Here is an 18,953-nt window from a genome sequence, read left to right on the forward strand (position 1 = left end):
ACTAGGTGTTGTAAGCTTTTTTAAGAAAAAAAAAAAAGAGTCCCTGAGCTTCTTCAAAAAGCCTTAAAAAGTCTCTGAGATTCTTCAGAAAGCAAGAAAGAGCTTGAGTTTTTTCAAAAGTTGTTCTTAGTTTTCTTCACTAATGGTCTAACCTTTTAAATAGCCCAATTTTGGCAGCAGTTTTAGCTTACGGCCATACCACCTTGGGCACGCCCGATCTCGTCTGATCTCGGAAGCTAAGCAGGGTCGGGCCTGGTTAGTACTTGGATGGGAGACCGCCTGGGAATACCAGGTGCTGTAAGCTTTTAAAAAAAAAAAAAAGAGTCCCTGAGCTTCAAAAAGCCTTAAAAAGTCTCTGAGATTCTTCAGAAAGCATGAAAGAGTTTGAGTTTTTTCAAAAGTTGTTCTTAGTTTTCTTCACTAATGGTCTAACCTTTTAAATAGCCCAATTTTGGCAGCAGTTTTCGCTTACGGCCATACCACCTTGGGCACGCCCGATCTCGTCTGATCTCGGAAGCTAAGCAGGGTCGGGCCTGGTTAGTACTTGGATGGGAGACCGCCTGGGAATACCAGGTGCTGTAAGCTTTTAAAAAAAAAAAAAAGAGTCCCTGAGCTTCAAAAAGCCTTAAAAAGTCTCTGAGATTCTTCAGAAAGCAAGAAAGAGCTTGAGTTTTTTCAAAAGTTGTTCTTAGTTTTCTTCACTAATGGTCTAACCTTTTAAATAGCCCAATTTTGGCAGCAGTTTTAGCTTACGTCCATACCACCTTGGGCACGCCCGATCTCGTCTGATCTCGGAAGCTAAGCAGGGTCGGGCCTGGTTAGTACTTGGATGGGAGACCGCCTGGGAATACCAGGTGCTGTAAGCTTTTAAAAAAAAAAAAAAGAGTGCCTGAGCTTCAAAAAGCCTTAAAAAGTCTCTGAGATTCTTCAGAAAGCATGAAAGAGTTTGAGTTTTTTCAAAAGTTGTTCTTAGTTTTCTTCACTAATGGTCTAACCTTTTAAATAGCCCAATTTTGGCAGCAGTATTCGCTTACGGCCATACCACCTTGGGCACGCCCGATCTCGTCTGATCTCGGAAGCTAAGCAGGGTCGGGCCTGGTTAGTACTTGGATGGGAGACCGCCTGGGAATACCAGGTGCTGTAAGCTTTTAAAAAAAAAAAAAAGAGTCCCTGAGCTTCAAAAAGCCTTAAAAAGTCTCTGAGATTCTTCAGAAAGCATGAAAGAGTTTGAGTTTTTTCAAAAGTTCTTCTTAGTCTTCTTCACTAATGGTCTAAGCTTTTAAATAAGGCCTGGTTAGTACTTGGATGGGAGGCCGCATGGGAATACTAGGTGTTGTAAGCTTTTTTAAGAAAAAAAAAAAAGAGTCCCTGAGCTTCTTCAAAAAGCCTTAAAAAGTCTCTGAGATTCTTCAGAAAGCATGAAAGAGCTTGAGTTTTTTCAAAAGTTGTTCTTAGTTTTCTTCACTAATGGTCTAACCTTTTAAATAGCCCAATTTTGGCAGCAGTTTTAGCTTACGGCCATACCACCTTGGGCACGCCCGATCTCGTCTGATCTCGGAAGCTAAGCAGGGTCGGGCCTGGTTAGTACTTGGATGGGAGACCGCCTGGGAATACCAGGTGCTGTAAGCTTTTAAAAAAAAAAAAAAAAAAAAAAAGAGTGCCTGAGCTTCAAAAAGCCTTAAAAAGTCTCTGAGATTCTTCAGAAAGCATGAAAGAGTTTGAGTTTTTTCAAAAGTTCTTCTTAGTCTTCTTCACTAATGGTCTAAGCTTTTAAATAAGGCCTGGTTAGTACTTGGATGGGAGGGCGCATGGGAATACTAGGTGTTGTAAGCTTTTTTAAGAAAAAAAAAAAAGAGTCCCTGAGCTTCTTCAAAAAGCCTTAAAAAGTCTCTGAGATTCTTCAGAAAGCAAGAAAGAGCTTGAGTTTTTTCAAAAGTTGTTCTTAGTTTTCTTCACTAATGGTCTAACCTTTTAAATAGCCCAATTTTGGCAGCAGTTTTAGCTTACGGCCATACCACCTTGGGCACGCCCGATCTCGTCTGATCTCGGAAGCTAAGCAGGGTCGGGCCTGGTTAGTACTTGGATGGGAGACCGCCTGGGAATACCAGGTGCTGTAAGCTTTTAAAAAAAAAAAAAAGAGTCCCTGAGCTTCAAAAAGCCTTAAAAAGTCTCTGAGATTCTTCAGAAAGCATGAAAGAGTTTGAGTTTTTTCAAAAGTTGTTCTTAGTTTTCTTCACTAATGGTCTAACCTTTTAAATAGCCCAATTTTGGCAGCAGTTTTCGCTTACGGCCATACCACCTTGGGCACGCCCGATCTCGTCTGATCTCGGAAGCTAAGCAGGGTCGGGCCTGGTTAGTACTTGGATGGGAGACCGCCTGGGAATACCAGGTGCTGTAAGCTTTTAAAAAAAAAAAAAAAAAAAAAAGAGTGCCTGAGCTTCAAAAAGCCTTAAAAAGTCTCTGAGATTCTTCAGAAAGCATGAAAGAGTTTGAGTTTTTTCAAAAGTTCTTCTTAGTCTTCTTCACTAATGGTCTAAGCTTTTAAATAAGGCCTGGTTAGTACTTGGATGGGAGGCCGCATGGGAATACTAGGTGTTGTAAGCTTTTTTAAGAAAAAAAAAAAAGAGTCCCTGAGCTTCTTCAAAAAGCCTTAAAAAGTCACTGAGATTCTTCAGAAAGCATGAAAGAGCTTGAGTTTTTTCAAAAGTTGTTCTTAGTTTTCTTCACTAATGGTCTAACCTTTTAAATAGCCCAATTTTGGCAGCAGTTTTAGCTTACGGCCATACCACCTTGGGCACGCCCGATCTCGTCTGATCTCGGAAGCTAAGCAGGGTCGGGCCTGGTTAGTACTTGGATGGGAGACCGCCTGGGAATACCAGGTGCTGTAAGCTTTTAAAAAAAAAAAAAAGAGTCCCTGAGCTTCAAAAAGCCTTAAAAAGTCTCTGAGATTCTTCAGAAAGCAAGAAAGAGCTTGAGTTTTTTCAAAAGTTGTTCTTAGTTTTCTTCACTAATGGTCTAACCTTTTAAATAGCCCAATTTTGGCAGCAGTTTTAGCTTACGTCCATACCACCTTGGGCACGCCCGATCTCGTCTGATCTCGGAAGCTAAGCAGGGTCGGGCCTGGTTAGTACTTGGATGGGAGACCGCCTGGGAATACCAGGTGCTGTAAGCTTTTAAAAAAAAAAAAAAGAGTGCCTAAGCTTCAAAAAGCCTTAAAAAGTCTCTGAGATTCTTCAGAAAGCATGAAAGAGTTTGAGTTTTTTCAAAAGTTGTTCTTAGTTTTCTTCACTAATGGTCTAACCTTTTAAATAGCCCAATTTTGGCAGCAGTATTCGCTTACGGCCATACCACCTTGGGCACGCCCGATCTCGTCTGATCTCGGAAGCTAAGCAGGGTCGGGCCTGGTTAGTACTTGGATGGGAGACCGCCTGGGAATACCAGGTGCTGTAAGCTTTTAAAAAAAAAAAAAAGAGTCCCTGAGCTTCAAAAAGCCTTAAAAAGTCTCTGAGATTCTTCAGAAAGCATGAAAGAGTTTGAGTTTTTTCAAAAGTTCTTCTTAGTCTTCTTCACTAATGGTCTAAGCTTTTAAATAAGGCCTGGTTAGTACTTGGATGGGAGGCCGCATGGGAATACTAGGTGTTGTAAGCTTTTTTAAGAAAAAAAAAAAAGAGTCCCTGAGCTTCTTCAAAAAGCCTTAAAAAGTCTCTGAGATTCTTCAGAAAGCATGAAAGAGCTTGAGTTTTTTCAAAAGTTGTTCTTAGTTTTCTTCACTAATGGTCTAACCTTTTAAATAGCCCAATTTTGGCAGCAGTTTTAGCTTACGGCCATACCACCTTGGGCACGCCCGATCTCGTCTGATCTCGGAAGCTAAGCAGGGTCGGGCCTGGTTAGTACTTGGATGGGAGACCGCCTGGGAATACCAGGTGCTGTAAGCTTTTAAAAAAAAAAAAAAAAAAAAAAAAGAGTGCCTGAGCTTCAAAAAGCCTTAAAAAGTCTCTGAGATTCTTCAGAAAGCATGAAAGAGTTTGAGTTTTTTCAAAAGTTCTTCTTAGTCTTCTTCACTAATGGTCTAAGCTTTTAAATAAGGCCTGGTTAGTACTTGGATGGGAGGGCGCATGGGAATACTAGGTGTTGTAAGCTTTTTTAAGAAAAAAAAAAAAGAGTCCCTGAGCTTCTTCAAAAAGCCTTAAAAAGTCTCTGAGATTCTTCAGAAAGCAAGAAAGAGCTTGAGTTTTTTCAAAAGTTGTTCTTAGTTTTCTTCACTAATGGTCTAACCTTTTAAATAGCCCAATTTTGGCAGCAGTTTTAGCTTACGGCCATACCACCTTGGGCACGCCCGATCTCGTCTGATCTCGGAAGCTAAGCAGGGTCGGGCCTGGTTAGTACTTGGATGGGAGACCGCCTGGGAATACCAGGTGCTGTAAGCTTTTAAAAAAAAAAAAAAGAGTCCCTGAGCTTCAAAAAGCCTTAAAAAGTCTCTGAGATTCTTCAGAAAGCATGAAAGAGTTTGAGTTTTTTCAAAAGTTGTTCTTAGTTTTCTTCACTAATGGTCTAACCTTTTAAATAGCCCAATTTTGGCAGCAGTTTTCGCTTACGGCCATACCACCTTGGGCACGCCCGATCTCGTCTGATCTCGGAAGCTAAGCAGGGTCGGGCCTGGTTAGTACTTGGATGGGAGACCGCCTGGGAATACCAGGTGCTGTAAGCTTTTAAAAAAAAAAAAAAAAAAAAAAAGAGTGCCTGAGCTTCAAAAAGCCTTAAAAAGTCTCTGAGATTCTTCAGAAAGCATGAAAGAGTTTGAGTTTTTTCAAAAGTTCTTCTTAGTCTTCTTCACTAATGGTCTAAGCTTTTAAATAAGGCCTGGTTAGTACTTGGATGGGAGGCCGCATGGGAATACTAGGTGTTGTAAGCTTTTTTAAGAAAAAAAAAAAAGAGTCCCTGAGCTTCTTCAAAAAGCCTTAAAAAGTCTCTGAGATTCTTCAGAAAGCATGAAAGAGCTTGAGTTTTTTCAAAAGTTGTTCTTAGTTTTCTTCACTAATGGTCTAACCTTTTAAATAGCCCAATTTTGGCAGCAGTTTTAGCTTACGGCCATACCACCTTGGGCACGCCCGATCTCGTCTGATCTCGGAAGCTAAGCAGGGTCGGGCCTGGTTAGTACTTGGATGGGAGACCGCCTGGGAATACCAGGTGCTGTAAGCTTTTAAAAAAAAAAAAAAGAGTCCCTGAGCTTCAAAAAGCCTTAAAAAGTCTCTGAGATTCTTCAGAAAGCAAGAAAGAGCTTGAGTTTTTTCAAAAGTTGTTCTTAGTTTTCTTCACTAATGGTCTAACCTTTTAAATAGCCCAATTTTGGCAGCAGTTTTAGCTTACGTCCATACCACCTTGGGCACGCCCGATCTCGTCTGATCTCGGAAGCTAAGCAGGGTCGGGCCTGGTTAGTACTTGGATGGGAGACCGCCTGGGAATACCAGGTGCTGTAAGCTTTTAAAAAAAAAAAAAAGAGTGCCTAAGCTTCAAAAAGCCTTAAAAAGTCTCTGAGATTCTTCAGAAAGCATGAAAGAGTTTGAGTTTTTTCAAAAGTTGTTCTTAGTTTTCTTCACTAATGGTCTAACCTTTTAAATAGCCCAATTTTGGCAGCAGTATTAGCTTACGGCCATACCACCTTGGGCACGCCCGATCTCGTCTGATCTCGGAAGCTAAGCAGGGTCGGGCCTGGTTAGTACTTGGATGGGAGACCGCCTGGGAATACCAGGTGCTGTAAGCTTTTAAAAAAAAAAAAAAGAGTCCCTGAGCTTCAAAAAGCCTTAAAAAGTCTCTGAGATTCTTCAGAAAGCATGAAAGAGTTTGAGTTTTTTCAAAAGTTCTTCTTAGTCTTCTTCACTAATGGTCTAAGCTTTTAAATAAGGCCTGGTTAGTACTTGGATGGGAGGCCGCATGGGAATACTAGGTGTTGTAAGCTTTTTTAAGAAAAAAAAAAAAGAGTCCCTGAGCTTCTTCAAAAAGCCTTAAAAAGTCTCTGAGATTCTTCAGAAAGCATGAAAGAGCTTGAGTTTTTTCAAAAGTTGTTCTTAGTTTTCTTCACTAATGGTCTAACCTTTTAAATAGCCCAATTTTGGCAGCAGTTTTAGCTTACGGCCATACCACCTTGGGCACGCCCGATCTCGTCTGATCTCGGAAGCTAAGCAGGGTCGGGCCTGGTTAGTACTTGGATGGGAGACCGCCTGGGAATACCAGGTGCTGTAAGCTTTTAAAAAAAAAAAAAAGAGTGCCTGAGCTTCAAAAAGCCTTAAAAAGTCTCTGAGATTCTTCAGAAAGCATGAAAGAGTTTGAGTTTTTTCAAAAGTTGTTCTTAGTTTTCTTCACTAATGGTCTAACCTTTTAAATAGCCCAATTTTGGCAGCAGTATTCGCTTACGGCCATACCACCTTGGGCACGCCCGATCTCGTCTGATCTCGGAAGCTAAGCAGGGTCGGGCCTGGTTAGTACTTGGATGGGAGACCGCCTGGGAATACCAGGTGCTGTAAGCTTTTAAAAAAAAAAAAAAGAGTCCCTGAGCTTCAAAAAGCCTTAAAAAGTCTCTGAGATTCTTCAGAAAGCATGAAAGAGTTTGAGTTTTTTCAAAAGTTCTTCTTAGTCTTCTTCACTAATGGTCTAAGCTTTTAAATAAGGCCTGGTTAGTACTTGGATGGGAGGCCGCATGGGAATACTAGGTGTTGTAAGCTTTTTTAAGAAAAAAAAAAAAGAGTCCCTGAGCTTCTTCAAAAAGCCTTAAAAAGTCTCTGAGATTCTTCAGAAAGCATGAAAGAGCTTGAGTTTTTTCAAAAGTTGTTCTTAGTTTTCTTCACTAATGGTCTAACCTTTTAAATAGCCCAATTTTGGCAGCAGTTTTAGCTTACGGCCATACCACCTTGGGCACGCCCGATCTCGTCTGATCTCGGAAGCTAAGCAGGGTCGGGCCTGGTTAGTACTTGGATGGGAGACCGCCTGGGAATACCAGGTGCTGTAAGCTTTTAAAAAAAAAAAAAAAAAAAAAAAAGAGTGCCTGAGCTTCAAAAAGCCTTAAAAAGTCTCTGAGATTCTTCAGAAAGCATGAAAGAGTTTGAGTTTTTTCAAAAGTTCTTCTTAGTCTTCTTCACTAATGGTCTAAGCTTTTAAATAAGGCCTGGTTAGTACTTGGATGGGAGGGCGCATGGGAATACTAGGTGTTGTAAGCTTTTTTAAGAAAAAAAAAAAAGAGTCCCTGAGCTTCTTCAAAAAGCCTTAAAAAGTCTCTGAGATTCTTCAGAAAGCAAGAAAGAGCTTGAGTTTTTTCAAAAGTTGTTCTTAGTTTTCTTCACTAATGGTCTAACCTTTTAAATAGCCCAATTTTGGCAGCAGTTTTAGCTTACGGCCATACCACCTTGGGCACGCCCGATCTCGTCTGATCTCGGAAGCTAAGCAGGGTCGGGCCTGGTTAGTACTTGGATGGGAGACCGCCTGGGAATACCAGGTGCTGTAAGCTTTTAAAAAAAAAAAAAAGAGTCCCTGAGCTTCAAAAAGCCTTAAAAAGTCTCTGAGATTCTTCAGAAAGCATGAAAGAGTTTGAGTTTTTTCAAAAGTTGTTCTTAGTTTTCTTCACTAATGGTCTAACCTTTTAAATAGCCCAATTTTGGCAGCAGTTTTCGCTTACGGCCATACCACCTTGGGCACGCCCGATCTCGTCTGATCTCGGAAGCTAAGCAGGGTCGGGCCTGGTTAGTACTTGGATGGGAGACCGCCTGGGAATACCAGGTGCTGTAAGCTTTTAAAAAAAAAAAAAAAAAAAAAAGAGTGCCTGAGCTTCAAAAAGCCTTAAAAAGTCTCTGAGATTCTTCAGAAAGCATGAAAGAGTTTGAGTTTTTTCAAAAGTTCTTCTTAGTCTTCTTCACTAATGGTCTAAGCTTTTAAATAAGGCCTGGTTAGTACTTGGATGGGAGGCCGCATGGGAATACTAGGTGTTGTAAGCTTTTTTAAGAAAAAAAAAAAAGAGTCCCTGAGCTTCTTCAAAAAGCCTTAAAAAGTCTCTGAGATTCTTCAGAAAGCATGAAAGAGCTTGAGTTTTTTCAAAAGTTGTTCTTAGTTTTCTTCACTAATGGTCTAACCTTTTAAATAGCCCAATTTTGGCAGCAGTTTTAGCTTACGGCCATACCACCTTGGGCACGCCCGATCTCGTCTGATCTCGGAAGCTAAGCAGGGTCGGGCCTGGTTAGTACTTGGATGGGAGACCGCCTGGGAATACCAGGTGCTGTAAGCTTTTAAAAAAAAAAAAAAGAGTGCCTGAGCTTCAAAAAGCCTTAAAAAGTCTCTGAGATTCTTCAGAAAGCATGAAAGAGTTTGAGTTTTTTCAAAAGTTGTTCTTAGTTTTCTTCACTAATGGTCTAACCTTTTAAATAGCCCAATTTTGGCAGCAGTATTCGCTTACGGCCATACCACCTTGGGCACGCCCGATCTCGTCTGATCTCGGAAGCTAAGCAGGGTCGGGCCTGGTTAGTACTTGGATGGGAGACCGCCTGGGAATACCAGGTGCTGTAAGCTTTTAAAAAAAAAAAAAAGAGTCCCTGAGCTTCAAAAAGCCTTAAAAAGTCTCTGAGATTCTTCAGAAAGCATGAAAGAGTTTGAGTTTTTTCAAAAGTTCTTCTTAGTCTTCTTCACTAATGGTCTAAGCTTTTAAATAAGGCCTGGTTAGTACTTGGATGGGAGGCCGCATGGGAATACTAGGTGTTGTAAGCTTTTTTAAGAAAAAAAAAAAAGAGTCCCTGAGCTTCTTCAAAAAGCCTTAAAAAGTCTCTGAGATTCTTCAGAAAGCATGAAAGAGCTTGAGTTTTTTCAAAAGTTGTTCTTAGTTTTCTTCACTAATGGTCTAACCTTTTAAATAGCCCAATTTTGGCAGCAGTTTTAGCTTACGGCCATACCACCTTGGGCACGCCCGATCTCGTCTGATCTCGGAAGCTAAGCAGGGTCGGGCCTGGTTAGTACTTGGATGGGAGACCGCCTGGGAATACCAGGTGCTGTAAGCTTTTAAAAAAAAAAAAAAGAGTCCCTGAGCTTCAAAAAGCCTTAAAAAGTCTCTGAGATTCTTCAGAAAGCATGAAAGAGTTTGAGTTTTTTCAAAAGTTCTTCTTAGTCTTCTTCACTAATGGTCTAAGCTTTTAAATAAGGCCTGGTTAGTACTTGGATGGGAGGCCGCATGGGAATACTAGGTGTTGTAAGCTTTTTTAAGAAAAAAAAAAAAGAGTCCCTGAGCTTCTTCAAAAAGCCTTAAAAAGTCTCTGAGATTCTTCAGAAAGCATGAAAGAGCTTGAGTTTTTTCAAAAGTTGTTCTTAGTTTTCTTCACTAATGGTCTAACCTTTTAAATAGCCCAATTTTGGCAGCAGTTTTAGCTTACGGCCATACCACCTTGGGCACGCCCGATCTCGTCTGATCTCGGAAGCTAAGCAGGGTCGGGCCTGGTTAGTACTTGGATGGGAGACCGCCTGGGAATACCAGGTGCTGTAAGCTTTTAAAAAAAAAAAAAAAAAAAAAAAAGAGTGCCTGAGCTTCAAAAAGCCTTAAAAAGTCTCTGAGATTCTTCAGAAAGCATGAAAGAGTTTGAGTTTTTTCAAAAGTTCTTCTTAGTCTTCTTCACTAATGGTCTAAGCTTTTAAATAAGGCCTGGTTAGTACTTGGATGGGAGGGCGCATGGGAATACTAGGTGTTGTAAGCTTTTTTAAGAAAAAAAAAAAAGAGTCCCTGAGCTTCTTCAAAAAGCCTTAAAAAGTCTCTGAGATTCTTCAGAAAGCAAGAAAGAGCTTGAGTTTTTTCAAAAGTTGTTCTTAGTTTTCTTCACTAATGGTCTAACCTTTTAAATAGCCCAATTTTGGCAGCAGTTTTAGCTTACGTCCATACCACCTTGGGCACGCCCGATCTCGTCTGATCTCGGAAGCTAAGCAGGGTCGGGCCTGGTTAGTACTTGGATGGGAGACCGCCTGGGAATACCAGGTGCTGTAAGCTTTTAAAAAAAAAAAAAAGAGTCCCTGAGCTTCAAAAAGCCTTAAAAAGTCTCTGAGATTCTTCAGAAAGCATGAAAGAGTTTGAGTTTTTTCAAAAGTTCTTCTTAGTCTTCTTCACTAATGGTCTAACCTTTTAAATAGCCCAATTTTGGCAGCAGTATTCGCTTACGGCCATACCACCTTGGGCACGCCCGATCTCGTCTGATCTCGGAAGCTAAGCAGGGTCGGGCCTGGTTAGTACTTGGATGGGAGACCGCCTGGGAATACCAGGTGCTGTAAGCTTTTAAAAAAAAAAAAAAAAAAAAAAAGAGTGCCTGAGCTTCAAAAAGCCTTAAAAAGTCTCTGAGATTCTTCAGAAAGCATGAAAGAGTTTGAGTTTTTTCAAAAGTTCTTCTTAGTCTTCTTCACTAATGGTCTAAGCTTTTAAATAAGGCCTGGTTAGTACTTGGATGGGAGGGCGCATGGGAATACTAGGTGTTGTAAGCTTTTTTAAGAAAAAAAAAAAAGAGTCCCTGAGCTTCTTCAAAAAGCCTTAAAAAGTCTCTGAGATTCTTCAGAAAGCAAGAAAGAGCTTGAGTTTTTTCAAAAGTTGTTCTTAGTTTTCTTCACTAATGGTCTAACCTTTTAAATAGCCCAATTTTGGCAGCAGTTTTAGCTTACGGCCATACCACCTTGGGCACGCCCGATCTCGTCTGATCTCGGAAGCTAAGCAGGGTCGGGCCTGGTTAGTACTTGGATGGGAGACCGCCTGGGAATACCAGGTGCTGTAAGCTTTTAAAAAAAAAAAAAAGAGTCCCTGAGCTTCAAAAAGCCTTAAAAAGTCTCTGAGATTCTTCAGAAAGCATGAAAGAGTTTGAGTTTTTTCAAAAGTTGTTCTTAGTTTTCTTCACTAATGGTCTAACCTTTTAAATAGCCCAATTTTGGCAGCAGTTTTCGCTTACGGCCATACCACCTTGGGCACGCCCGATCTCGTCTGATCTCGGAAGCTAAGCAGGGTCGGGCCTGGTTAGTACTTGGATGGGAGACCGCCTGGGAATACCAGGTGCTGTAAGCTTTTAAAAAAAAAAAAAAGAGTCCCTGAGCTTCAAAAAGCCTTAAAAAGTCTCTGAGATTCTTCAGAAAGCAAGAAAGAGCTTGAGTTTTTTCAAAAGTTGTTCTTAGTTTTCTTCACTAATGGTCTAACCTTTTAAATAGCCCAATTTTGGCAGCAGTTTTAGCTTACGTCCATACCACCTTGGGCACGCCCGATCTCGTCTGATCTCGGAAGCTAAGCAGGGTCGGGCCTGGTTAGTACTTGGATGGGAGACCGCCTGGGAATACCAGGTGCTGTAAGCTTTTAAAAAAAAAAAAAAGAGTGCCTGAGCTTCAAAAAGCCTTAAAAAGTCTCTGAGATTCTTCAGAAAGCATGAAAGAGTTTGAGTTTTTTCAAAAGTTGTTCTTAGTTTTCTTCACTAATGGTCTAACCTTTTAAATAGCCCAATTTTGGCAGCAGTATTCGCTTACGGCCATACCACCTTGGGCACGCCCGATCTCGTCTGATCTCGGAAGCTAAGCAGGGTCGGGCCTGGTTAGTACTTGGATGGGAGACCGCCTGGGAATACCAGGTGCTGTAAGCTTTTAAAAAAAAAAAAAAAAAAAAAAAAGAGTGCCTGAGCTTCAAAAAGCCTTAAAAAGTCTCTGAGATTCTTCAGAAAGCATGAAAGAGTTTGAGTTTTTTCAAAAGTTCTTCTTAGTCTTCTTCACTAATGGTCTAAGCTTTTAAATAAGGCCTGGTTAGTACTTGGATGGGAGGGCGCATGGGAATACTAGGTGTTGTAAGCTTTTTTAAGAAAAAAAAAAAAGAGTCCCTGAGCTTCTTCAAAAAGCCTTAAAAAGTCTCTGAGATTCTTCAGAAAGCAAGAAAGAGCTTGAGTTTTTTCAAAAGTTGTTCTTAGTTTTCTTCACTAATGGTCTAACCTTTTAAATAGCCCAATTTTGGCAGCAGTTTTAGCTTACGGCCATACCACCTTGGGCACGCCCGATCTCGTCTGATCTCGGAAGCTAAGCAGGGTCGGGCCTGGTTAGTACTTGGATGGGAGACCGCCTGGGAATACCAGGTGCTGTAAGCTTTTAAAAAAAAAAAAAAGAGTCCCTGAGCTTCAAAAAGCCTTAAAAAGTCTCTGAGATTCTTCAGAAAGCATGAAAGAGTTTGAGTTTTTTCAAAAGTTGTTCTTAGTTTTCTTCACTAATGGTCTAACCTTTTAAATAGCCCAATTTTGGCAGCAGTTTTCGCTTACGGCCATACCACCTTGGGCACGCCCGATCTCGTCTGATCTCGGAAGCTAAGCAGGGTCGGGCCTGGTTAGTACTTGGATGGGAGACCGCCTGGGAATACCAGGTGCTGTAAGCTTTTAAAAAAAAAAAAAAGAGTCCCTGAGCTTCAAAAAGCCTTAAAAAGTCTCTGAGATTCTTCAGAAAGCAAGAAAGAGCTTGAGTTTTTTCAAAAGTTGTTCTTAGTTTTCTTCACTAATGGTCTAACCTTTTAAATAGCCCAATTTTGGCAGCAGTTTTAGCTTACGTCCATACCACCTTGGGCACGCCCGATCTCGTCTGATCTCGGAAGCTAAGCAGGGTCGGGCCTGGTTAGTACTTGGATGGGAGACCGCCTGGGAATACCAGGTGCTGTAAGCTTTTAAAAAAAAAAAAAAGAGTGCCTGAGCTTCAAAAAGCCTTAAAAAGTCTCTGAGATTCTTCAGAAAGCATGAAAGAGTTTGAGTTTTTTCAAAAGTTGTTCTTAGTTTTCTTCACTAATGGTCTAACCTTTTAAATAGCCCAATTTTGGCAGCAGTATTCGCTTACGGCCATACCACCTTGGGCACGCCCGATCTCGTCTGATCTCGGAAGCTAAGCAGGGTCGGGCCTGGTTAGTACTTGGATGGGAGACCGCCTGGGAATACCAGGTGCTGTAAGCTTTTAAAAAAAAAAAAAAGAGTCCCTGAGCTTCAAAAAGCCTTAAAAAGTCTCTGAGATTCTTCAGAAAGCATGAAAGAGTTTGAGTTTTTTCAAAAGTTCTTCTTAGTCTTCTTCACTAATGGTCTAAGCTTTTAAATAAGGCCTGGTTAGTACTTGGATGGGAGGCCGCATGGGAATACTAGGTGTTGTAAGCTTTTTTAAGAAAAAAAAAAAAGAGTCCCTGAGCTTCTTCAAAAAGCCTTAAAAAGTCTCTGAGATTCTTCAGAAAGCATGAAAGAGCTTGAGTTTTTTCAAAAGTTGTTCTTAGTTTTCTTCACTAATGGTCTAACCTTTTAAATAGCCCAATTTTGGCAGCAGTTTTAGCTTACGGCCATACCACCTTGGGCACGCCCGATCTCGTCTGATCTCGGAAGCTAAGCAGGGTCGGGCCTGGTTAGTACTTGGATGGGAGACCGCCTGGGAATACCAGGTGCTGTAAGCTTTTAAAAAAAAAAAAAAGAGTCCCTGAGCTTCAAAAAGCCTTAAAAAGTCTCTGAGATTCTTCAGAAAGCATGAAAGAGTTTGAGTTTTTTCAAAAGTTGTTCTTAGTTTTCTTCACTAATGGTCTAACCTTTTAAATAGCCCAATTTTGGCAGCAGTTTTCGCTTACGGCCATACCACCTTGGGCACGCCCGATCTCGTCTGATCTCGGAAGCTAAGCAGGGTCGGGCCTGGTTAGTACTTGGATGGGAGACCGCCTGGGAATACCAGGTGCTGTAAGCTTTTAAAAAAAAAAAAAAGAGTCCCTGAGCTTCAAAAAGCCTTAAAAAGTCTCTGAGATTCTTCAGAAAGCAAGAAAGAGCTTGAGTTTTTTCAAAAGTTGTTCTTAGTTTTCTTCACTAATGGTCTAACCTTTTAAATAGCCCAATTTTGGCAGCAGTTTTAGCTTACGTCCATACCACCTTGGGCACGCCCGATCTCGTCTGATCTCGGAAGCTAAGCAGGGTCGGGCCTGGTTAGTACTTGGATGGGAGACCGCCTGGGAATACCAGGTGCTGTAAGCTTTTAAAAAAAAAAAAAAGAGTGCCTGAGCTTCAAAAAGCCTTAAAAAGTCTCTGAGATTCTTCAGAAAGCATGAAAGAGTTTGAGTTTTTTCAAAAGTTGTTCTTAGTTTTCTTCACTAATGGTCTAACCTTTTAAATAGCCCAATTTTGGCAGCAGTATTCGCTTACGGCCATACCACCTTGGGCACGCCCGATCTCGTCTGATCTCGGAAGCTAAGCAGGGTCGGGCCTGGTTAGTACTTGGATGGGAGACCGCCTGGGAATACCAGGTGCTGTAAGCTTTTAAAAAAAAAAAAAAAAAAAAAAAAGAGTGCCTGAGCTTCAAAAAGCCTTAAAAAGTCTCTGAGATTCTTCAGAAAGCATGAAAGAGTTTGAGTTTTTTCAAAAGTTCTTCTTAGTCTTCTTCACTAATGGTCTAAGCTTTTAAATAAGGCCTGGTTAGTACTTGGATGGGAGGGCGCATGGGAATACTAGGTGTTGTAAGCTTTTTTAAGAAAAAAAAAAAAGAGTCCCTGAGCTTCTTCAAAAAGCCTTAAAAAGTCTCTGAGATTCTTCAGAAAGCAAGAAAGAGCTTGAGTTTTTTCAAAAGTTGTTCTTAGTTTTCTTCACTAATGGTCTAACCTTTTAAATAGCCCAATTTTGGCAGCAGTTTTAGCTTACGGCCATACCACCTTGGGCACGCCCGATCTCGTCTGATCTCGGAAGCTAAGCAGGGTCGGGCCTGGTTAGTACTTGGATGGGAGACCGCCTGGGAATACCAGGTGCTGTAAGCTTTTAAAAAAAAAAAAAAGAGTCCCTGAGCTTCAAAAAGCCTTAAAAAGTCTCTGAGATTCTTCAGAAAGCATGAAAGAGTTTGAGTTTTTTCAAAAGTTGTTCTTAGTTTTCTTCACTAATGGTCTAACCTTTTAAATAGCCCAATTTTGGCAGCAGTTTTCGCTTACGGCCATACCACCTTGGGCACGCCCGATCTCGTCTGATCTCGGAAGCTAAGCAGGGTCGGGCCTGGTTAGTACTTGGATGGGAGACCGCCTGGGAATACCAGGTGCTGTAAGCTTTTAAAAAAAAAAAAAAGAGTCCCTGAGCTTCAAAAAGCCTTAAAAAGTCTCTGAGATTCTTCAGAAAGCAAGAAAGAGCTTGAGTTTTTTCAAAAGTTGTTCTTAGTTTTCTTCACTAATGGTCTAACCTTTTAAATAGCCCAATTTTGGCAGCAGTTTTAGCTTACGTCCATACCACCTTGGGCACGCCCGATCTCGTCTGATCTCGGAAGCTAAGCAGGGTCGGGCCTGGTTAGTACTTGGATGGGAGACCGCCTGGGAATACCAGGTGCTGTAAGCTTTTAAAAAAAAAAAAAAGAGTGCCTGAGCTTCAAAAAGCCTTAAAAAGTCTCTGAGATTCTTCAGAAAGCATGAAAGAGTTTGAGTTTTTTCAAAAGTTGTTCTTAGTTTTCTTCACTAATGGTCTAACCTTTTAAATAGCCCAATTTTGGCAGCAGTATTCGCTTACGGCCATACCACCTTGGGCACGCCCGATCTCGTCTGATCTCGGAAGCTAAGCAGGGTCGGGCCTGGTTAGTACTTGGATGGGAGACCGCCTGGGAATACCAGGTGCTGTAAGCTTTTAAAAAAAAAAAAAAGAGTCCCTGAGCTTCAAAAAGCCTTAAAAAGTCTCTGAGATTCTTCAGAAAGCATGAAAGAGTTTGAGTTTTTTCAAAAGTTCTTCTTAGTCTTCTTCACTAATGGTCTAAGCTTTTAAATAAGGCCTGGTTAGTACTTGGATGGGAGGCCGCATGGGAATACTAGGTGTTGTAAGCTTTTTTAAGAAAAAAAAAAAAGAGTCCCTGAGCTTCTTCAAAAAGCCTTAAAAAGTCTCTGAGATTCTTCAGAAAGCATGAAAGAGCTTGAGTTTTTTCAAAAGTTGTTCTTAGTTTTCTTCACTAATGGTCTAACCTTTTAAATAGCCCAATTTTGGCAGCAGTTTTAGCTTACGGCCATACCACCTTGGGCACGCCCGATCTCGTCTGATCTCGGAAGCTAAGCAGGGTCGGGCCTGGTTAGTACTTGGATGGGAGACCGCCTGGGAATACCAGGTGCTGTAAGCTTTTAAAAAAAAAAAAAAAAAAAAAAAGAGTGCCTGAGCTTCAAAAAGCCTTAAAAAGTCTCTGAGATTCTTCAGAAAGCATGAAAGAGTTTGAGTTTTTTCAAAAGTTCTTCTTAGTCTTCTTCACTAATGGTCTAAGCTTTTAAATAAGGCCTGGTTAGTACTTGGATGGGAGGGCGCATGGGAATACTAGGTGTTGTAAGCTTTTTTAAGAAAAAAAAAAAAGAGTCCCTGAGCTTCTTCAAAAAGCCTTAAAAAGTCTCTGAGATTCTTCAGAAAGCAAGAAAGAGCTTGAGTTTTTTCAAAAGTTGTTCTTAGTTTTCTTCACTAATGGTCTAACCTTTTAAATAGCCCAATTTTGGCAGCAGTTTTAGCTTACGGCCATACCACCTTGGGCACGCCCGATCTCGTCTGATCTCGGAAGCTAAGCAGGGTCGGGCCTGGTTAGTACTTGGATGGGAGACCGCCTGGGAATACCAGGTGCTGTAAGCTTTTAAAAAAAAAAAAAAGAGTCCCTGAGCTTCAAAAAGCCTTAAAAAGTCTCTGAGATTCTTCAGAAAGCATGAAAGAGTTTGAGTTTTTTCAAAAGTTGTTCTTAGTTTTCTTCACTAATGGTCTAACCTTTTAAATAGCCCAATTTTGGCAGCAGTTTTCGCTTACGGCCATACCACCTTGGGCACGCCCGATCTCGTCTGATCTCGGAAGCTAAGCAGGGTCGGGCCTGGTTAGTACTTGGATGGGAGACCGCCTGGGAATACCAGGTGCTGTAAGCTTTTAAAAAAAAAAAAAAAAAAAAAAGAGTGCCTGAGCTTCAAAAAGCCTTAAAAAGTCTCTGAGATTCTTCAGAAAGCATGAAAGAGTTTGAGTTTTTTCAAAAGTTCTTCTTAGTCTTCTTCACTAATGGTCTAAGCTTTTAAATAAGGCCTGGTTAGTACTTGGATGGGAGGCCGCATGGGAATACTAGGTGTTGTAAGCTTTTTTAAGAAAAAAAAAAAAGAGTCCCTGAGCTTCTTCAAAAAGCCTTAAAAAGTCACTGAGATTCTTCAGAAAGCATGAAAGAGCTTGAGTTTTTTCAAAAGTTGTTCTTAGTTTTCTTCACTAATGGTCTAACCTTTTAAATAGCCCAATTTTGGCAGCAGTTTTAGCTTACGGCCATACCACCTTGGGCACGCCCGATCTCGTCTGATCTCGGAAGCTAAGCAGGGTCGGGCCTGGTTAGTACTTGGATGGGAGACCGCCTGGGAATACCAGGTGCTGTAAGCTTTTAAAAAAAAAAAAAAGAGTCCCTGAGCTTCAAAAAGCCTTAAAAAGTCTCTGAGATTCTTCAGAAAGCAAGAAAGAGCTTGAGTTTTTTCAAAAGTTGTTCTTAGTTTTCTTCACTAATGGTCTAACCTTTTAAATAGCCCAATTTTGGCAGCAGTTTTAGCTTACGTCCATACCACCTTGGGCACGCCCGATCTCGTCTGATCTCGGAAGCTAAGCAGGGTCGGGCCTGGTTAGTACTTGGATGGGAGACCGCCTGGGAATACCAGGTGCTGTAAGCTTTTAAAAAAAAAAAAAAGAGTGCCTAAGCTTCAAAAAGCCTTAAAAAGTCTCTGAGATTCTTCAGAAAGCATGAAAGAGTTTGAGTTTTTTCAAAAGTTGTTCTTAGTTTTCTTCACTAATGGTCTAACCTTTTAAATAGCCCAATTTTGGCAGCAGTATTCGCTTACGGCCATACCACCTTGGGCACGCCCGATCTCGTCTGATCTCGGAAGCTAAGCAGGGTCGGGCCTGGTTAGTACTTGGATGGGAGACCGCCTGGGAATACCAGGTGCTGTAAGCTTTTAAAAAAAAAAAAAAGAGTCCCTGAGCTTCAAAAAGCCTTAAAAAGTCTCTGAGATTCTTCAGAAAGCATGAAAGAGTTTGAGTTTTTTCAAAAGTTCTTCTTAGTCTTCTTCACTAATGGTCTAAGCTTTTAAATAAGGCCTGGTTAGTACTTGGATGGGAGGCCGCATGGGAATACTAGGTGTTGTAAGCTTTTTTAAGAAAAAAAAAAAAGAGTCCCTGAGCTTCTTCAAAAAGCCTTAAAAAGTCTCTGAGATTCTTCAGAAAGCATGAAAGAGCTTGAGTTTTTTCAAAAGTTGTTCTTAGTTTTCTTCACTAATGGTCTAACCTTTTAAATAGCCCAATTTTGGCAGCAGTTTTAGCTTACGGCCATACCACCTTGGGCACGCCCGATCTCGTCTGATCTCGGAAGCTAAGCAGGGTCGGGCCTGGTTAGTACTTGGATGGGAGACCGCCTGGGAATACCAGGTGCTGTAAGCTTTTAAAAAAAAAAAAAAAAAAAAAAAAGAGTGCCTGAGCTTCAAAAAGCCTTAAAAAGTCTCTGAGATTCTTCAGAAAGCATGAAAGAGTTTGAGTTTTTTCAAAAGTTCTTCTTAGTCTTCTTCACTAATGGTCTAAGCTTTTAAATAAGGCCTGGTTAGTACTTGGATGGGAGGGCGCATGGGAATACTAGGTGTTGTAAGCTTTTTTAAGAAAAAAAAAAAAGAGTCCCTGAGCTTCTTCAAAAAGCCTTAAAAAGTCTCTGAGATTCTTCAGAAAGCAAGAAAGAGCTTGAGTTTTTTCAAAAGTTGTTCTTAGTTTTCTTCACTAATGGTCTAACCTTTTAAATAGCCCAATTTTGGCAGCAGTTTTAGCTTACGGCCATACCACCTTGGGCACGCCCGATCTCGTCTGATCTCGGAAGCTAAGCAGGGTCGGGCCTGGTTAGTACTTGGATGGGAGACCGCCTGGGAATACCAGGTGCTGTAAGCTTTTAAAAAAAAAAAAAAGAGTCCCTGAGCTTCAAAAAGCCTTAAAAAGTCTCTGAGA

At 41.0% G+C, this 18,953-nt stretch overlaps 51 non-coding genes across 51 annotated transcripts; all 51 read left to right on the plus strand.

Moving 5' to 3' along the window:
• The first annotated feature begins 185 nt into the window (after positions 1-185).
• Positions 186-304, plus strand: LOC143705609 (5S ribosomal RNA). The gene has a single exon (XR_013192526.1). It is a non-coding gene; the product is annotated as a 5S ribosomal RNA (ribosomal RNA).
• A 162-nt stretch (positions 305-466) lies between these two features.
• LOC143705610 (5S ribosomal RNA) lies at positions 467-585 on the plus strand. The gene has a single exon (XR_013192527.1). It is a non-coding gene; the product is annotated as a 5S ribosomal RNA (ribosomal RNA).
• Positions 586-747: 162 nt separating this feature from the next.
• Positions 748-866, plus strand: LOC143705574 (5S ribosomal RNA). The gene has a single exon (XR_013192491.1). It is a non-coding gene; the product is annotated as a 5S ribosomal RNA (ribosomal RNA).
• Positions 867-1,028: 162 nt separating this feature from the next.
• Positions 1,029-1,147, plus strand: LOC143705611 (5S ribosomal RNA). The gene has a single exon (XR_013192528.1). It is a non-coding gene; the product is annotated as a 5S ribosomal RNA (ribosomal RNA).
• A 363-nt stretch (positions 1,148-1,510) lies between these two features.
• LOC143705612 (5S ribosomal RNA) lies at positions 1,511-1,629 on the plus strand. Its single transcript, XR_013192529.1, has one exon. It is a non-coding gene; the product is annotated as a 5S ribosomal RNA (ribosomal RNA).
• Positions 1,630-2,001: 372 nt separating this feature from the next.
• On the plus strand, positions 2,002-2,120 carry LOC143705613 (5S ribosomal RNA). Its single transcript, XR_013192530.1, has one exon. It is a non-coding gene; the product is annotated as a 5S ribosomal RNA (ribosomal RNA).
• A 162-nt stretch (positions 2,121-2,282) lies between these two features.
• LOC143705615 (5S ribosomal RNA) lies at positions 2,283-2,401 on the plus strand. The gene has a single exon (XR_013192532.1). It is a non-coding gene; the product is annotated as a 5S ribosomal RNA (ribosomal RNA).
• Positions 2,402-2,772: 371 nt separating this feature from the next.
• LOC143705616 (5S ribosomal RNA) lies at positions 2,773-2,891 on the plus strand. The gene has a single exon (XR_013192533.1). It is a non-coding gene; the product is annotated as a 5S ribosomal RNA (ribosomal RNA).
• A 162-nt stretch (positions 2,892-3,053) lies between these two features.
• Positions 3,054-3,172, plus strand: LOC143705575 (5S ribosomal RNA). The gene has a single exon (XR_013192492.1). It is a non-coding gene; the product is annotated as a 5S ribosomal RNA (ribosomal RNA).
• A 162-nt stretch (positions 3,173-3,334) lies between these two features.
• LOC143705617 (5S ribosomal RNA) lies at positions 3,335-3,453 on the plus strand. The gene has a single exon (XR_013192534.1). It is a non-coding gene; the product is annotated as a 5S ribosomal RNA (ribosomal RNA).
• A 363-nt stretch (positions 3,454-3,816) lies between these two features.
• On the plus strand, positions 3,817-3,935 carry LOC143705618 (5S ribosomal RNA). Its single transcript, XR_013192535.1, has one exon. It is a non-coding gene; the product is annotated as a 5S ribosomal RNA (ribosomal RNA).
• Positions 3,936-4,308: 373 nt separating this feature from the next.
• Positions 4,309-4,427, plus strand: LOC143705619 (5S ribosomal RNA). Its single transcript, XR_013192536.1, has one exon. It is a non-coding gene; the product is annotated as a 5S ribosomal RNA (ribosomal RNA).
• A 162-nt stretch (positions 4,428-4,589) lies between these two features.
• On the plus strand, positions 4,590-4,708 carry LOC143705620 (5S ribosomal RNA). Its single transcript, XR_013192537.1, has one exon. It is a non-coding gene; the product is annotated as a 5S ribosomal RNA (ribosomal RNA).
• A 372-nt stretch (positions 4,709-5,080) lies between these two features.
• Positions 5,081-5,199, plus strand: LOC143705621 (5S ribosomal RNA). Its single transcript, XR_013192538.1, has one exon. It is a non-coding gene; the product is annotated as a 5S ribosomal RNA (ribosomal RNA).
• Positions 5,200-5,361: 162 nt separating this feature from the next.
• LOC143705577 (5S ribosomal RNA) lies at positions 5,362-5,480 on the plus strand. The gene has a single exon (XR_013192494.1). It is a non-coding gene; the product is annotated as a 5S ribosomal RNA (ribosomal RNA).
• Positions 5,481-5,642: 162 nt separating this feature from the next.
• LOC143705622 (5S ribosomal RNA) lies at positions 5,643-5,761 on the plus strand. Its single transcript, XR_013192539.1, has one exon. It is a non-coding gene; the product is annotated as a 5S ribosomal RNA (ribosomal RNA).
• A 363-nt stretch (positions 5,762-6,124) lies between these two features.
• Positions 6,125-6,243, plus strand: LOC143705623 (5S ribosomal RNA). Its single transcript, XR_013192540.1, has one exon. It is a non-coding gene; the product is annotated as a 5S ribosomal RNA (ribosomal RNA).
• Positions 6,244-6,405: 162 nt separating this feature from the next.
• Positions 6,406-6,524, plus strand: LOC143705624 (5S ribosomal RNA). Its single transcript, XR_013192541.1, has one exon. It is a non-coding gene; the product is annotated as a 5S ribosomal RNA (ribosomal RNA).
• Positions 6,525-6,887: 363 nt separating this feature from the next.
• On the plus strand, positions 6,888-7,006 carry LOC143705626 (5S ribosomal RNA). Its single transcript, XR_013192543.1, has one exon. It is a non-coding gene; the product is annotated as a 5S ribosomal RNA (ribosomal RNA).
• Positions 7,007-7,379: 373 nt separating this feature from the next.
• Positions 7,380-7,498, plus strand: LOC143705627 (5S ribosomal RNA). The gene has a single exon (XR_013192544.1). It is a non-coding gene; the product is annotated as a 5S ribosomal RNA (ribosomal RNA).
• Positions 7,499-7,660: 162 nt separating this feature from the next.
• Positions 7,661-7,779, plus strand: LOC143705628 (5S ribosomal RNA). The gene has a single exon (XR_013192545.1). It is a non-coding gene; the product is annotated as a 5S ribosomal RNA (ribosomal RNA).
• A 371-nt stretch (positions 7,780-8,150) lies between these two features.
• Positions 8,151-8,269, plus strand: LOC143705629 (5S ribosomal RNA). Its single transcript, XR_013192546.1, has one exon. It is a non-coding gene; the product is annotated as a 5S ribosomal RNA (ribosomal RNA).
• Positions 8,270-8,431: 162 nt separating this feature from the next.
• Positions 8,432-8,550, plus strand: LOC143705630 (5S ribosomal RNA). The gene has a single exon (XR_013192547.1). It is a non-coding gene; the product is annotated as a 5S ribosomal RNA (ribosomal RNA).
• A 363-nt stretch (positions 8,551-8,913) lies between these two features.
• On the plus strand, positions 8,914-9,032 carry LOC143705463 (5S ribosomal RNA). Its single transcript, XR_013192383.1, has one exon. It is a non-coding gene; the product is annotated as a 5S ribosomal RNA (ribosomal RNA).
• Positions 9,033-9,395: 363 nt separating this feature from the next.
• Positions 9,396-9,514, plus strand: LOC143705464 (5S ribosomal RNA). Its single transcript, XR_013192384.1, has one exon. It is a non-coding gene; the product is annotated as a 5S ribosomal RNA (ribosomal RNA).
• A 373-nt stretch (positions 9,515-9,887) lies between these two features.
• Positions 9,888-10,006, plus strand: LOC143705578 (5S ribosomal RNA). Its single transcript, XR_013192495.1, has one exon. It is a non-coding gene; the product is annotated as a 5S ribosomal RNA (ribosomal RNA).
• Positions 10,007-10,168: 162 nt separating this feature from the next.
• LOC143705465 (5S ribosomal RNA) lies at positions 10,169-10,287 on the plus strand. Its single transcript, XR_013192385.1, has one exon. It is a non-coding gene; the product is annotated as a 5S ribosomal RNA (ribosomal RNA).
• A 372-nt stretch (positions 10,288-10,659) lies between these two features.
• On the plus strand, positions 10,660-10,778 carry LOC143705466 (5S ribosomal RNA). Its single transcript, XR_013192386.1, has one exon. It is a non-coding gene; the product is annotated as a 5S ribosomal RNA (ribosomal RNA).
• A 162-nt stretch (positions 10,779-10,940) lies between these two features.
• On the plus strand, positions 10,941-11,059 carry LOC143705467 (5S ribosomal RNA). Its single transcript, XR_013192387.1, has one exon. It is a non-coding gene; the product is annotated as a 5S ribosomal RNA (ribosomal RNA).
• A 162-nt stretch (positions 11,060-11,221) lies between these two features.
• On the plus strand, positions 11,222-11,340 carry LOC143705579 (5S ribosomal RNA). The gene has a single exon (XR_013192496.1). It is a non-coding gene; the product is annotated as a 5S ribosomal RNA (ribosomal RNA).
• Positions 11,341-11,502: 162 nt separating this feature from the next.
• On the plus strand, positions 11,503-11,621 carry LOC143705469 (5S ribosomal RNA). The gene has a single exon (XR_013192389.1). It is a non-coding gene; the product is annotated as a 5S ribosomal RNA (ribosomal RNA).
• Positions 11,622-11,994: 373 nt separating this feature from the next.
• Positions 11,995-12,113, plus strand: LOC143705470 (5S ribosomal RNA). The gene has a single exon (XR_013192390.1). It is a non-coding gene; the product is annotated as a 5S ribosomal RNA (ribosomal RNA).
• A 162-nt stretch (positions 12,114-12,275) lies between these two features.
• On the plus strand, positions 12,276-12,394 carry LOC143705471 (5S ribosomal RNA). The gene has a single exon (XR_013192391.1). It is a non-coding gene; the product is annotated as a 5S ribosomal RNA (ribosomal RNA).
• A 162-nt stretch (positions 12,395-12,556) lies between these two features.
• On the plus strand, positions 12,557-12,675 carry LOC143705580 (5S ribosomal RNA). Its single transcript, XR_013192497.1, has one exon. It is a non-coding gene; the product is annotated as a 5S ribosomal RNA (ribosomal RNA).
• A 162-nt stretch (positions 12,676-12,837) lies between these two features.
• On the plus strand, positions 12,838-12,956 carry LOC143705472 (5S ribosomal RNA). Its single transcript, XR_013192392.1, has one exon. It is a non-coding gene; the product is annotated as a 5S ribosomal RNA (ribosomal RNA).
• A 363-nt stretch (positions 12,957-13,319) lies between these two features.
• Positions 13,320-13,438, plus strand: LOC143705473 (5S ribosomal RNA). The gene has a single exon (XR_013192393.1). It is a non-coding gene; the product is annotated as a 5S ribosomal RNA (ribosomal RNA).
• A 162-nt stretch (positions 13,439-13,600) lies between these two features.
• On the plus strand, positions 13,601-13,719 carry LOC143705474 (5S ribosomal RNA). Its single transcript, XR_013192394.1, has one exon. It is a non-coding gene; the product is annotated as a 5S ribosomal RNA (ribosomal RNA).
• Positions 13,720-13,881: 162 nt separating this feature from the next.
• On the plus strand, positions 13,882-14,000 carry LOC143705581 (5S ribosomal RNA). Its single transcript, XR_013192498.1, has one exon. It is a non-coding gene; the product is annotated as a 5S ribosomal RNA (ribosomal RNA).
• A 162-nt stretch (positions 14,001-14,162) lies between these two features.
• Positions 14,163-14,281, plus strand: LOC143705475 (5S ribosomal RNA). The gene has a single exon (XR_013192395.1). It is a non-coding gene; the product is annotated as a 5S ribosomal RNA (ribosomal RNA).
• A 373-nt stretch (positions 14,282-14,654) lies between these two features.
• Positions 14,655-14,773, plus strand: LOC143705476 (5S ribosomal RNA). The gene has a single exon (XR_013192396.1). It is a non-coding gene; the product is annotated as a 5S ribosomal RNA (ribosomal RNA).
• Positions 14,774-14,935: 162 nt separating this feature from the next.
• On the plus strand, positions 14,936-15,054 carry LOC143705477 (5S ribosomal RNA). The gene has a single exon (XR_013192397.1). It is a non-coding gene; the product is annotated as a 5S ribosomal RNA (ribosomal RNA).
• Positions 15,055-15,216: 162 nt separating this feature from the next.
• Positions 15,217-15,335, plus strand: LOC143705583 (5S ribosomal RNA). The gene has a single exon (XR_013192500.1). It is a non-coding gene; the product is annotated as a 5S ribosomal RNA (ribosomal RNA).
• A 162-nt stretch (positions 15,336-15,497) lies between these two features.
• On the plus strand, positions 15,498-15,616 carry LOC143705478 (5S ribosomal RNA). The gene has a single exon (XR_013192398.1). It is a non-coding gene; the product is annotated as a 5S ribosomal RNA (ribosomal RNA).
• A 363-nt stretch (positions 15,617-15,979) lies between these two features.
• On the plus strand, positions 15,980-16,098 carry LOC143705480 (5S ribosomal RNA). Its single transcript, XR_013192400.1, has one exon. It is a non-coding gene; the product is annotated as a 5S ribosomal RNA (ribosomal RNA).
• Positions 16,099-16,470: 372 nt separating this feature from the next.
• LOC143705481 (5S ribosomal RNA) lies at positions 16,471-16,589 on the plus strand. The gene has a single exon (XR_013192401.1). It is a non-coding gene; the product is annotated as a 5S ribosomal RNA (ribosomal RNA).
• Positions 16,590-16,751: 162 nt separating this feature from the next.
• Positions 16,752-16,870, plus strand: LOC143705482 (5S ribosomal RNA). The gene has a single exon (XR_013192402.1). It is a non-coding gene; the product is annotated as a 5S ribosomal RNA (ribosomal RNA).
• A 371-nt stretch (positions 16,871-17,241) lies between these two features.
• On the plus strand, positions 17,242-17,360 carry LOC143705484 (5S ribosomal RNA). Its single transcript, XR_013192403.1, has one exon. It is a non-coding gene; the product is annotated as a 5S ribosomal RNA (ribosomal RNA).
• Positions 17,361-17,522: 162 nt separating this feature from the next.
• LOC143705584 (5S ribosomal RNA) lies at positions 17,523-17,641 on the plus strand. Its single transcript, XR_013192501.1, has one exon. It is a non-coding gene; the product is annotated as a 5S ribosomal RNA (ribosomal RNA).
• A 162-nt stretch (positions 17,642-17,803) lies between these two features.
• On the plus strand, positions 17,804-17,922 carry LOC143705485 (5S ribosomal RNA). The gene has a single exon (XR_013192404.1). It is a non-coding gene; the product is annotated as a 5S ribosomal RNA (ribosomal RNA).
• A 363-nt stretch (positions 17,923-18,285) lies between these two features.
• LOC143705486 (5S ribosomal RNA) lies at positions 18,286-18,404 on the plus strand. The gene has a single exon (XR_013192405.1). It is a non-coding gene; the product is annotated as a 5S ribosomal RNA (ribosomal RNA).
• A 373-nt stretch (positions 18,405-18,777) lies between these two features.
• LOC143705487 (5S ribosomal RNA) lies at positions 18,778-18,896 on the plus strand. Its single transcript, XR_013192406.1, has one exon. It is a non-coding gene; the product is annotated as a 5S ribosomal RNA (ribosomal RNA).
• Positions 18,897-18,953: the final 57 nt, after the last annotated feature.

Source organism: Siphateles boraxobius, unplaced genomic scaffold (genome assembly GCF_051911475.1).
Source record: "Siphateles boraxobius isolate OS27281-9 unplaced genomic scaffold, OSU_SipBor_1 393, whole genome shotgun sequence".
NCBI classification, from domain to species: domain Eukaryota; kingdom Metazoa; phylum Chordata; class Actinopteri; order Cypriniformes; family Leuciscidae; genus Siphateles; species Siphateles boraxobius.